This window comes from Oncorhynchus masou, chromosome 9 (genome assembly GCF_036934945.1).
Source record: "Oncorhynchus masou masou isolate Uvic2021 chromosome 9, UVic_Omas_1.1, whole genome shotgun sequence".
NCBI classification, from domain to species: Eukaryota; Metazoa; Chordata; class Actinopteri; order Salmoniformes; family Salmonidae; genus Oncorhynchus; species Oncorhynchus masou.
The window spans coordinates 45,223,563-45,235,519 of NC_088220.1; the positions used below are offsets into that span (position 1 = coordinate 45,223,563).

General features: G+C 39.1%; 5 non-coding genes across 5 annotated transcripts; all 5 read left to right on the plus strand.

Moving 5' to 3' along the window:
• The first annotated feature begins 677 nt into the window (after positions 1-677).
• On the plus strand, positions 678-749 carry trnac-gca (transfer RNA cysteine (anticodon GCA)). The gene has a single exon. It is a non-coding gene; the product is annotated as a tRNA-Cys (tRNA).
• Positions 750-1,326: 577 nt separating this feature from the next.
• On the plus strand, positions 1,327-1,398 carry trnac-gca (transfer RNA cysteine (anticodon GCA)). The gene has a single exon. It is a non-coding gene; the product is annotated as a tRNA-Cys (tRNA).
• A 1,476-nt stretch (positions 1,399-2,874) lies between these two features.
• Positions 2,875-2,946, plus strand: trnac-gca (transfer RNA cysteine (anticodon GCA)). The gene has a single exon. It is a non-coding gene; the product is annotated as a tRNA-Cys (tRNA).
• Positions 2,947-3,648: 702 nt separating this feature from the next.
• On the plus strand, positions 3,649-3,720 carry trnac-gca (transfer RNA cysteine (anticodon GCA)). The gene has a single exon. It is a non-coding gene; the product is annotated as a tRNA-Cys (tRNA).
• Positions 3,721-4,985: 1,265 nt separating this feature from the next.
• Positions 4,986-5,057, plus strand: trnac-gca (transfer RNA cysteine (anticodon GCA)). The gene has a single exon. It is a non-coding gene; the product is annotated as a tRNA-Cys (tRNA).
• Positions 5,058-11,957: the final 6,900 nt, after the last annotated feature.

Below are 11,957 nucleotides of genomic sequence, written 5' to 3' on the forward strand. Positions count from 1 at the left end.
GAGAAAAAGTTTAAACATCTTTACATTTAGCATTTCTGCCACCATCTACGATAACCTGTTTCAAAACTAGCACAGATGATCGGCCATGTTTTAAGGACAATACGTGCAGTTCCACAACAAGGAATAATGCCACAGCAGCTGACACTAATTAAGATAGGCAATCAATTAGGCTGCTGGGCTTAATTTTGGGTGTGTTCCCCAGTGGCGATACTGATGTAGGTCAGGTGAATGAGATTAAGGTCAGGAAAATAATTAGGGTTAGGCTCAGCGACAATGCTTCAGTTGTCCCCAACACAAGTTGGCGAACTCCATCTAAACAATAATTTGAATTCATGGGTATGTTTTCAAAGAGAGAGTGTTCTTTATTAGGTTATGTTGATCACAAACTAAAAACTACTTTATTAGACAATTTCTCAGGATCAAATCCTGGCGCCCCCTTGAAATCAAGTACTTTCTCAGTGTTTCTTGAGAGAGGGAGTGCTCTGCTAAAATGTCCCTCATTAGATGTTTTTTCTCTGTCAGACAGTTCCTAACAGAGGTGGAAGTGCAACAGACTTCAGATCAATAGGTCTCAGATTGTAATATTTTTGTTATCTTGAAATCAAATACTTTTTGGGTATGTTTTCATAGATCGAGTGTTTATTAGTTTTTTCCACCTTCAGACAACTTCTGGCAGTGGGGGTATAGCTCAGTGGTAGAGCATTTGATTGCAGATCAAGAGATCACAGGTTCAAATCCTGATGCCCCCTTAAAATCAAGTGCTATCAAAGAGTATTTCCATGTTAGAGGACTCTTTTTCTAGAATATGTTACTCAGTGAAAAATGTCCCTTATTTGACAATCTCTCACATTCAAATCCTGGCACCCCCTTGAAATCAAGTTATTTCTAAGTGTATCTTGAGAGAGGGAGAGCTCCTTTTTTGGTTATGTTACTCTGTCTAAAATGTCCCTCATTCGTTGGTTTTTCTCTGTCAGACAGTTCATAACAGAGGTGGAAGTGCAACAGATTATTAGACAATTTCTCAGGATCAAATCCTGGCGCCACCATGAAATCAAAGTACTTTCTCAGTGTTTCTTGAGAGAGGGAGTGCTCTGCTAAAATGTCCCTCATTAGATGTTTTTTCTCTGTCAGACAGTTCCTAAGAGAGGTGGAAGTGCAACAGACTTCAGATCAATAGGTCTCAGATTGTAATATTTTTGCCATCTTGAAAGTAAATACTTTTTGGGTATGTTTTCAGAGATCGAGTGTTTATTAGTTTTTGTTGATCTCCAGCTATAATGCCCCTTAATTAGACAATTTTTCCACCTTTAGAAAACTTCTGGCAGTGGGGGTATAGCTCAGTGGTAGAGCTTTTGATTGCAGATCAAGAGGTCAAAGGTTCAAATCCTGATGCCCCGTTAAAATCAAGTGCTTTCAAATAGTATTTTCAGGGTAGAGGACTCTTTTTCTAGAATATGTTACTCAGTGAAAAATGTCCCTTATTTGACAATCTCTCACATTCAAATCCTGGCACCCCCTTGAAATCAAGTACTTTCTAAGTGTATCTTGAGAGAGGGAGTGCTCCTTTTTTGGTTATGATACTCAGTTTGAAATGTCCCTCATTTGATGGTTTTTCTCTGTCAGACAGTTCATAACAGAGGTGGAAGTGCAACAGACTTAAGATCAATAGGTCTCAGATTGTAATTTTTTTGTCAACTTGAAATCAAACACTTTATGGGTATGTTTTCAAAGAGAGAGTTTTCTTTATTAGGTTATGTTGATCACAAGCTAAAACCTCCCTTATTAGACAATTTCTCACATTCAAATCCTGGCGCACCCTTGAAATCAAGTACTTTCTCAGTGTTTCTTGAGAGAGGGAGTGCTCTGCTAAAATGTCCCTCATTAGATGGTTTTTCTCTGTCAGACAGTTCCTAACAGAGGTGGAAGTGCAACAGACTTCAGATCAATAGGTCTCAGATTGTAATATTTTTGTCATCTTGAAATCAAATACTTTTTGGGGTATGTTTTCAGATATCGAGTGTTCTTTATTAGTTTTTGTTGATCTCCAGCAATAATGTCCCTTATAGACAAATTTTCCACCTTTAGCAAGTACTTAGCAGAGGTGGTATAGCTCAGTGGTAGTGCATTTGACTGCAGATCAAGGGGTCGCAGGTTCATATCCTGATGCCACCTTAAAATTGATTCCTTTCAAAGAGTGTTTTCAGGGTAGAGGACTCTTTTTCTAGAATATGTTACTCAGTGAAAAATGTCCCTTATTTGACAATCTCTCACATTCAAATCCTGGCACCCCCTTGAAATCAAGTACTTTCTAAGTGTATCTTGAGAGAGGGAGTGCTCCTTTTTTGGTTATGATACTCAGTTTGAAATGTCCCTCATTTGATGGTTTTTCTCTGTCAGACAGTTCATAACAGAGGTGGAAGTGCAACAGACTTAAGATCAATAGGTCTCAGATTGTAATTTTTTTGTCAACTTGAAATCAAACACTTTATGGGTATGTTTTCAAAGAGAGAGTTTTCTTTATTAGGTTATGTTGATCACAAGCTAAAATCTCCCTTATTAGACAATTTCTCACATTCAAATCCTGGCGCACCCTTGAAATCAAGTACTTTCTCAGTGTTTCTTGAGAGAGGGAGTGCTCTGCTAAAATGTCCCTCATTAGATGGTTTTTCTCTGTCAGACAGTTCCTAACAGAGGTGGAAGTGCAACAGACTTCAGATCAATAGGTCTCAGATTGTAATATTTTTGTCATCTTGAAATCAAATACTTTTTGGGGTATGTTTTCAGATATCGAGTGTTCTTTATTAGTTTTTGTTGATCTCCAGCAATAATGTCCCTTATAGACAAATTTTCCACCTTTAGCAAGTACTTAGCAGAGGTGGTATAGCTCAGTGGTAGTGCATTTGACTGCAGATCAAGGGGTCGCAGGTTCAAATCCTGATGCCACCTTAAAATTGATTCCTTTCAAATAGTGTTTTCAGGGTAGAGGACTCTTTTTTTAGGATATGTTACTCAGTGAAAAATGTACCTTATGAGACAATCTCTCACGTTCAAATCCTGGCACCCCCTTGAAATCAAGTACTTTCTAAGTGTATCTTGAGAGAGGGAGTGCTCCTTTTTTGGTTATGATACTCAGTTTGAAATGTCCCTCATTCGATGGTTTTTCTCTGTCAGACAGTTCATAACAGAGGTGGAAGTGCAACAGACTTAAGATCAATAGGTCTCAGATTGTAATTGTTTTGTCAACTTGAAATCAAACACTTTATGGGTATGTTTTCAAAGAGAGAGTTTTCTTTATTAGGTTATGTTGATCACAAGCTAAAATCTCCCTTATTAGACAATTTCTCACATTCAAATCCTGGCGCACCCTTGAAATCAAGTACTTTCTCAGTGTTTCTTGAGAGAGGGAGTGCTCTGCTAAAATGTCCCTCATTAGATGGTTTTTCTCTGTCAGACAGTTCCTAACAGAGGTGGAAGTGCAACAGACTTCAGATCAATAGGTCTCAGATTGTAATATTTTTGTCATCTTGAAATCAAATACTTTTTGGGGTATGTTTTCAGATATCGAGTGTTCTTTATTAGTTTTTGTTGATCTCCAGCAATAATGTCCCTTATAGACAAATTTTCCACCTTTAGCAAGTACTTAGCAGAGGTGGTATAGCTCAGTGGTAGTGCATTTGACTGCAGATCAAGGGGTCGCAGGTTCAAATCCTGATGCCACCTTAAAATTGATTCCTTTCAAAGAGTGTTTTCAGGGTAGAGGACTCTTTTTTTAGGAAAAATGTGAAAAATGTACCTTATGAGACAATCTCTCACGTTCAAATCCTGGCACCCCCTTGAAATCAAGTACTTTCTAAGTGTATCTTGAGAGAGGGAGTGCTCCTTTTTTGGTTATGATACTCAGTTTGAAATGTCCCTCATTCGATGGTTTTTCTCTGTCAGACAGTTCCTAACAGAGGTGGAAGTGCAACAGACTTCAGACCAATAGGTCTCAGATTGTAATATTTTTGTCATCTTGAAATCAAATATTTTTGGGGTATGTTTTCAGATATCGAGTGTTCTATATTAGTTTTTGTTGATCTCCAGCAATAATATCCCTTATTAGGCACATTTTCCACCTTTAGCCAGTACTTAGCAGAGGGGGTAGTGTTCATTGGTAGAGCAATGAACTGCAGATCAGGCAGTCCCAGGTTCAAATCCTGATTCCCCCTTAAAATCAAGTTATTTCTAAGTGTATCTTGAGAGAGGGAGTGCTCATTTTTGGTTATGTTACTCAGTCTAAAATGTCCCTCATTCGATGGTTTTTCTCTGTCAGACAGTTCATAACAGAGGTGGAAGTGCAACAGACTTCAGATCATTAGGTCTCAGATTGTAATTTTTTTGTCAACTTGAAATCAAACACTTTATGTGTATGTTTTCAAAGAGAGAATTTTCTTTATTAGGTTATGTTGATCACAAGCTAAAATCTCCCTTATTAGACAATTTCTCTGGATCAAATCCTGGCGCCACCTTGAAATCAAGTTCTTTCTCAGTGTTTCTTGAGAGAGGGAGTGCTCTGCTAAAATGTCCCTCATTAGATGGTTTTTCTCTGTCAGACAGTTCCTAACAGAGGTGGAAGTGCAACAGACTTCAGACCAATAGGTCTCAGATTGTAATATTTTTGTCATCTTGAAATCAAATATTTTTGGGGTATGTTTTCAGATATCGAGTGTTCTTTATTAGTTTTTGTTGATCTCCAGCAATAATGTCCCTTAATTGGACAAATTTTCCACCTTTAGACAGTTTCTAGCAGAGGTGGTATAAGCTCAGTGGTAGAGCATTTGACTGCAGATCAAGAGGTCTCAGATTGTAATATTTTTGTCATCTTGAAATCAAATACTTTTTGGGTATGTTTTCAGAGATCGAGTGTTTAGTAGTTTTTGTTGATCTCCAGCTTTAATGCCCCTTAATTAGACAATTTTTCCACCTTTAGACAATTTCTGGCAGAGGGGGGTATAGCTCAGTGGTAGTGCATTTGATTGCAGATCAAGAGGTCACAGGTTCAATTCCTGATGTCCCTTTAAAATTAAGTGCTTTCAAAGAGTATTTCCATGTTAGAGGATTCTTTTTCTAGAATATGTTACTCAGTGAAAAATGTCCCTTATTTGACAATCTCTCACATTCAAATCCTGGCACCCCCTTGAAATCAAGTTATTTCTAAGTTTATCTTGAGAGAGGGAGTGCTCCTTTTTTGGTTATGTTACTCAGTCTAAAATGTCCCTCATTCGATGGTTTTTCTCTGTCAGACAGTTCATAACAGAGGTGGTAGTGCAACAAACTTCAGATCATTAGGTCTCAGATTGTAATTTTTTTGTCAACTTGAAATCAAACACTTTATGTGTATGTTTTCAAAGAGAGAATTTTCTTTATTAGGTTATGTTGATCACAAGCTAAAATCTCCCTTATTAGACAATTTCTCTGGATCAAATCCTGGCGCCACCTTGAAATCAAGTTCTTTCTCAATGTTTCTTGAGAGAGGGAGTGCTCTGCTAAAATGTCCCTCATTAGATGGTTTTTCTCTGTCAGACAGTTCCTAACAGAGATGGAAGTGCAACAGACTTCAGACCAATAGGTCTCAGATTGTAATATTTTTGTCATCTTGAAATCAAATATTTTTGAGGTATGTTTTCAGATATCGAGTGTTCTTTATAAGTTTTTGTTGATCTCCAGCAATAATGAAACCCCTCACCTGCTCTTCACTAACAGCTCTCTGTGTCAAATTTCTGATATTCCAAAACGGAACCGTTGGCTAGGATACTCGCAGACGCTGCAGGGCCAAAATCACGAGGAGACACTCCTCCTACACCGTTTAAGCTAGAAATGCCTTTCCAATATCAACAAATTCGCAACGGTCTCGATCACGTTGTTTGTATAGAATTTTTGATATCTGTTATACTGTATCCGTTTTTTTTACCTTGTTGTCCTCTTTATGTCATCCTTCCGCTTTCATTGGATCTCTCAAGAAACTCAAGTGCCCCATTGTGACATCATCACTTCCAAGTGACATTCTTTGTATGTGAAATCAAGCAATTTTTGACACAAATCAGCTAATAAATCCACTTTGCAACCACTGAGACAGGAAATGTCAAGTATTCCAGCTTCATCTACTTCTCTGCTACTCAAATCTGGAGTTTGGAGGCAAAAATGAGATTCGCATCAAAAGTTACAGGAGTTTTAAGTAACAGCACCAACATCAGTTTCTGTAACATTTTGGCAAGCAGTGTCTATTTTGACAATACTGCAACAAGTTAGACAAGAAGTTAGAGTGAATGTTAACAGATATTGCTCTACTTCTCTGCTATTCATAGCTGTGTGCAGAATCAAAATATTACATACGGAACTTACGGTACAGCTGTTTTTGGAACTGCATTACCACGTGTTTTTCAACCTTCCCAAACAACGTTCGTTTTGACCACTTTCACAAGCATTTTTGAGCAAAAAAGTTCTCGCAAGCGATATAAAATCTTCCCCTGCTTCTCTGCTTTATGATAGAAAACGGCGGATTGGCTCGGGGCTACCAATCTGTAACTATAGCCGTATTCGTAACCCATCGCCTCACTTTCAAGTGTCTGTAAATCATGCCAGCAGCAAGGCAATGTATTACTTTCCCAAACAACTATCGTTTTGACCACTAAACAGACAGTTACACAAACATAGTTTGGCATGAAATATCCCTCTACTTCTTTGCTTCTCACGGGCGGAAACACTTTTAAAATTGGGTCTACCGTTCTCGAGGGAGAGCGATTGAAGAAACCCCCTCACCTGCTCTTCACTAACAGCTCTCTGTGTCAATACTGATATTCCAAAACGGAACCGTTGGCTAGGATACTCGCAGACGCTGCAGGGCCAAAATCACGAGGAGACACTCCTCCTACACCGTTTAAGCTAGAAATGCCTTTCCAATATCAACAAATTCGCAACGGTCTCGATCACGTTGTTTGTATAGAATTTTTGATATCTGTTATACTGTATCCGTTTTTTTTACCTTGTTGTCCACTTTATGTCATCCTTCCGCTTTCATTGGATCTCTCAAGAAACTCAAGTGCCCCATTGTGACACTTCCAAGTGACATTCTTTGTATGTGAAATCAAGCCATTTTTGACACAAATCAGCTAATAAATCCACTTTGCAACCACTGAGACAGGAAATGTCAAGTATTCCAGCTTCATCTACTTCTCTGCTACTCAAATCTGGAGTTTGGAGACAAAAATTATATTTGCATCAAAAGCTACAGGAGTTTAAGTAACAGCACCAACATCAGTTTCTGTAACATTTTGGCAAGCCGTGTCTATTTTGACCAATACTGCAACAAGTTAGACAAGAATTTAGAGTGAATGGGATATTGCTCTACTTCTCTGCTATTCATAGCTGTGTGCAGAATCAAAATATTACATACGGAACTTACGGTACAGCTGTTTTTGGAACTGCATTACCACGTGTTTTTCAACCTTCCCAAACAACGGTCGTTTTGACCACTTTCGGAGCATTTTTGAGGAAAAAAGTTCCGCAAGCTAAAATCTTCCCCTGCTTCTCTGCTCTTCATAGAAAAAGGCGGATTTCAAATCGGGGCTACCAATCTGTAACTATAGCCGTATTCGTAACCCATCGCCTCACTTTCAAGTGTCTGTAAATCATGCCAGCAGCAAGGCAATGTATTACTTTCCCAAACAACTATCGTTTTGACCACTAAACAGACAGTTACACAAACATAGTTTGGCATGAAATATCCCTCTACTTCTTTGCTTCTCACGGGCGGAAACGCTTTTAAAATTGGGTCTACCGTTCTCGAGGGAGAGCGATTGAAGAAACCCCTCACCTGCTCTTCACTAACAGCTCTCTGTGTCAATACTGATATTCCAAAACGGAACCGTTGGCTAGGATACTCGCAGACGCTGCAGGGCCAAAATCACGAGGAGACACTCCTCCTACACCGTTTAAGCTAGAAATGCCTTTCCAATATCAACAAATTCGCAACGGTCTCGATCACGTTGTTTGTATAGAATTTTTGATATCTGTTATACTGTATCCGTTTTTTTTACCTTGTTGTCCACTTTATGTCATCCTTCCGCTTTCATTGGATCTCTCAAGAAACTCAAGTGCCCCATTGTGACATCAACACTTCCAAGTGACATTCTTTGTATGTGAAATCAAGCAATTTTTGACACAAATCAGCTAATAAATCCACTTTGCAACCACTGAGACAGGAAATGTCAAGTATTCCAGCTTCATCTACTTCTCTGCTACTCAAATCTGGAGTTTGGAGACAAAAATTATATTTGCATCAAAAGCTACAGGAGTTTAAGTAACAGCACCAACATCAGTTTCTGTAACATTTTGGCAAGCCGTGTCTATTTTGACCAATACTGCAACAAGTTAGACAAGAATTTAGAGTGAATGGGATATTGCTCTACTTCTCTGCTATTCATAGCTGTGTGCAGAATCAAAATATTACATACGGAACTTACGGTACAGCTGTTTTTGGAACTGCATTACCACTTGTTTTTCAACCTTCCCAAACAACGGTCGTTTTGACCATTTTCGGAGCATTTTTGAGGAAAAAAGTTCCTAATAAAATCTTCCCCTGCTTCTCTGCTTTCATAGCTGCGGATTTCAAATCGGGGCTACGAATCTGTAACTATAGCCGTATTCGTAACCCATCGCCTCACTTTCAAGTGTCTGTAAATCATGCCAGCAGCAAGGCAATGTATTACTTTCCCAAACAACTATCGTTTTGACCACTAAACAGACAGTTACACAAACATAGTTTGGCATGAAATATCCCTCTACTTCTTTGCTTCTCACGGGCGGAAACGCTTTTAAAATTGGGTCTACCGTTCTCGAGGGAGAGCGATTGAAGAAACCCCTCACCTGCTCTTCACTAACAGCTCTCTGTGTCAATACTGATATTCCAAAACGGAACCGTTGGCTAGGATACTCGCAGACGCTGCAGGGCCAAAATCACGAGGAGACACTCCTCCTACACCGTTTAAGCTAGAAATGCCTTTCCAATATCAACAAATTCGCAACGGTCTCGATCACGTTGTTTGTATAGAATTTTTGATATCTGTTATACTGTATCCGTTTTTTTTACCTTGTTGTCCTCTTTATGTGTCCTTCCGCTTTCATTGGATCTCTCAAGAAACTCAAGTGCCCCATTGTGACATCACTTCCAAGTGACATTCTTTGTAAGTGAAATCAAGCAATTTTTGACACAAATCAGCTAATAAATCCACTTAGCAACCACTTAGACAAGACATGTCAAGTGTTCCAGCTTGTCTACTTTTCTGCTACTCAAATCTGGAGTTTGGAGACAAAAATTATATTTGCATCAAAAGCTACAGGAGTTTAAGTAACAGCACCAACATCAGTTTCTGTAACATTTTGGCAAGCCGTGTCTATTTTGACCAATACTGCAACAAGTTAGACAAGAATTTAGAGTGAATGGGATATTGCTCTACTTCTCTGCTATTCATAGCTGTGTGCAGAATCAAAATATTACATACGGAACTTACGGTACAGCTGTTTTTGGAACTGCATTACCACGTGTTTTTCAACCTTCCCAAACAACGTTCGTTTTGACCACTTTATACAGCATTTTTGAGGAAAAAAGTTCCTACATAGCTAAAATCTTCCCCTGCTTCTCTGCTATTCATAGCTGTGTGCGGATTTCAAATCGGGGCTACCAATCTGTAACTATAGCCGTTTTGTAACCCATCGCCTCACTTTCAAGTGTCTGTAAATCATGCATGCCAGAATAGCAGCAAGGCAATTTATTACTTTCCCAAACAACTATCGTTTTGACCACTAAACAAACAGTTACACAAACATAGTTTGGCCTAAAATCTACTTCTTTGTCTCTCTTCATCAAGGGCGGAAACGCTTTTAAAATTGGGTCTACCGTTCTCGAGGGAGAGCGATATAAGAAACCCCTCACCTGCTCTTCACTAATAACAGCTCTCTGTGTCATTCTGATATTCCAAAACGGAACCGTTGGCTAGGATACTCGCAGACGCTGCAGGGCCAAAATCATGAAGAGACACTCCTCCTCCACCGTTTAAACTAGAAATGCCGTTCCAATATCAACAAATTCGCAACGGTCTCGATCACGTTGTTTGTATAGAATTTTTGATATCTGTTATACTGTTTCCGTTTTTCACTTTCTTGTCCTCTTTATGTCCTCCTTCCTGCTTTCATTGGATCTCTCAAGAAACTCAAGTGCCCCATTGTGACATCATCACTTCCAAGTGACATTCTTTAAGTGAAATCAAGCCATTTTTGACACAAATCAGCTAATAAATTCACTTTGCAACCACTTAGACAAGACATGTCAAGTGTTCCAGCTTGTCTACTTTTCTGCTAGTCAAATCTGGAGTTTGGAGGCAAAAATTAGATTCGCATCAAAAGTTACAGGAGTTTTAAGTAACAGCACCAACATCAGTTTCTGTAACATTTTGGCAAGCAGTGTCTATTTTGACAAATACTGCAACAAGTTAGACAAGAAGTTAGAGTGAAGGTGGGATATTGTCTACTTCTCTGCTATTCATAGCTGTGTGCAGAATCAAAATATTCCATACGGAACTTGGTACAGCTGTTTTTGTAACTGCATTACCACTTGTTTTTCAACCTTCCCAAACAACGGTCGTTTTGACCATTTTATTTTTGAGGAAAAAAGTTCCGCAACTAAAATCTTCCCCTGCTTCTCTGCTCTTCATAGAAAAAGCGGATTTCAAATCGGGGCTACCAATACTCGCAGACGCTGCAGGGCCAAATCATCACTCCTCTAGAAATGCCCACCGTAACTATAGCCGTTTTGTAACATGCCTCACTTTCAAGTGTCTGTAAATCATGCCAGCAGCAAGGCAATGTATTACTTTCCCAAACAACTATCGTTTTGACCACTAAACAGACAGTTACACAAACATAGTTTGGCATGAAATATCCCTCTACTTCTCTGCTTCTCACGGGCGGAAACACTTTTAAAATTGGGTCTTCGTTCTCGAGGGAGAGCGATATAAGAAACCCCTCACCTGCTCTTCACTAACAGCTCTCTGTGTCAATTCTGATATTCCAAAACGGAACCGTTGGCTAGGATACTCGCAGACGCTGCAGGGCCAAAATCATGAAGAGACACTCCTCCACCGTTTAAACTAGAAATGCCGTTCCAATATCAACAAATTCGCAACGGTCTCGATCACGTTGTTTGTATAGAATTTTTGATATCTGTTATACTGTATCCGTTTTTTTTACCTTGTTGTCCACTTTATGTCATCCTTCCGCTTTCATTGGATCTCTCAAGAAACTCAAGTGCCCCATTGTGACATCAACACTTGACATTCTTTGTAGTGAAATCAAGCAATTTTTGACACAAATCAGCTAATAAATCCACTTTGCAACCACTTAGACAAGACATGTCAAGTGTTCCAGCTTGTCTACTTCTCTGCTAGTCAAATCTGGAGTTTGGAGGCAAAAATTGAGATTCGCATCAAAAGTTACAGGAATTTAAGTAACAGCACCAACATCAGTTTCTGTAACATTTTGGCAAGCAGTGTCTATTTTGACCAATACTGCAACAAGTTAGGCAAGAAGTTAGAGTGAGTGAGATATTGTCTACTTCTCTGCTATTCATAGCTGTGTGCAGAATCAAAATATTCCATACGGAACTTACGGTACAGCTGTTTTTGTAACTGCATTACCACTTGTTTTTCAACCTTCCCAAACAACGGTCGTTTGACCATTTTCTAGCATTTTTGAGGAAAAAAGTTCCGCAAGCTAAAATCTAAGAAACCCTTCCTGCTTCTCTGCTTTCATAGCTCTTGTGTGCAGATTTCAAATCGGGGCTACCAATCTGTAACTATAGCCGTTTTAACCCATCGCCTCACTTTCAAGTGTCATAAATCATGCCAGCAGCAAGGCAATTTTTA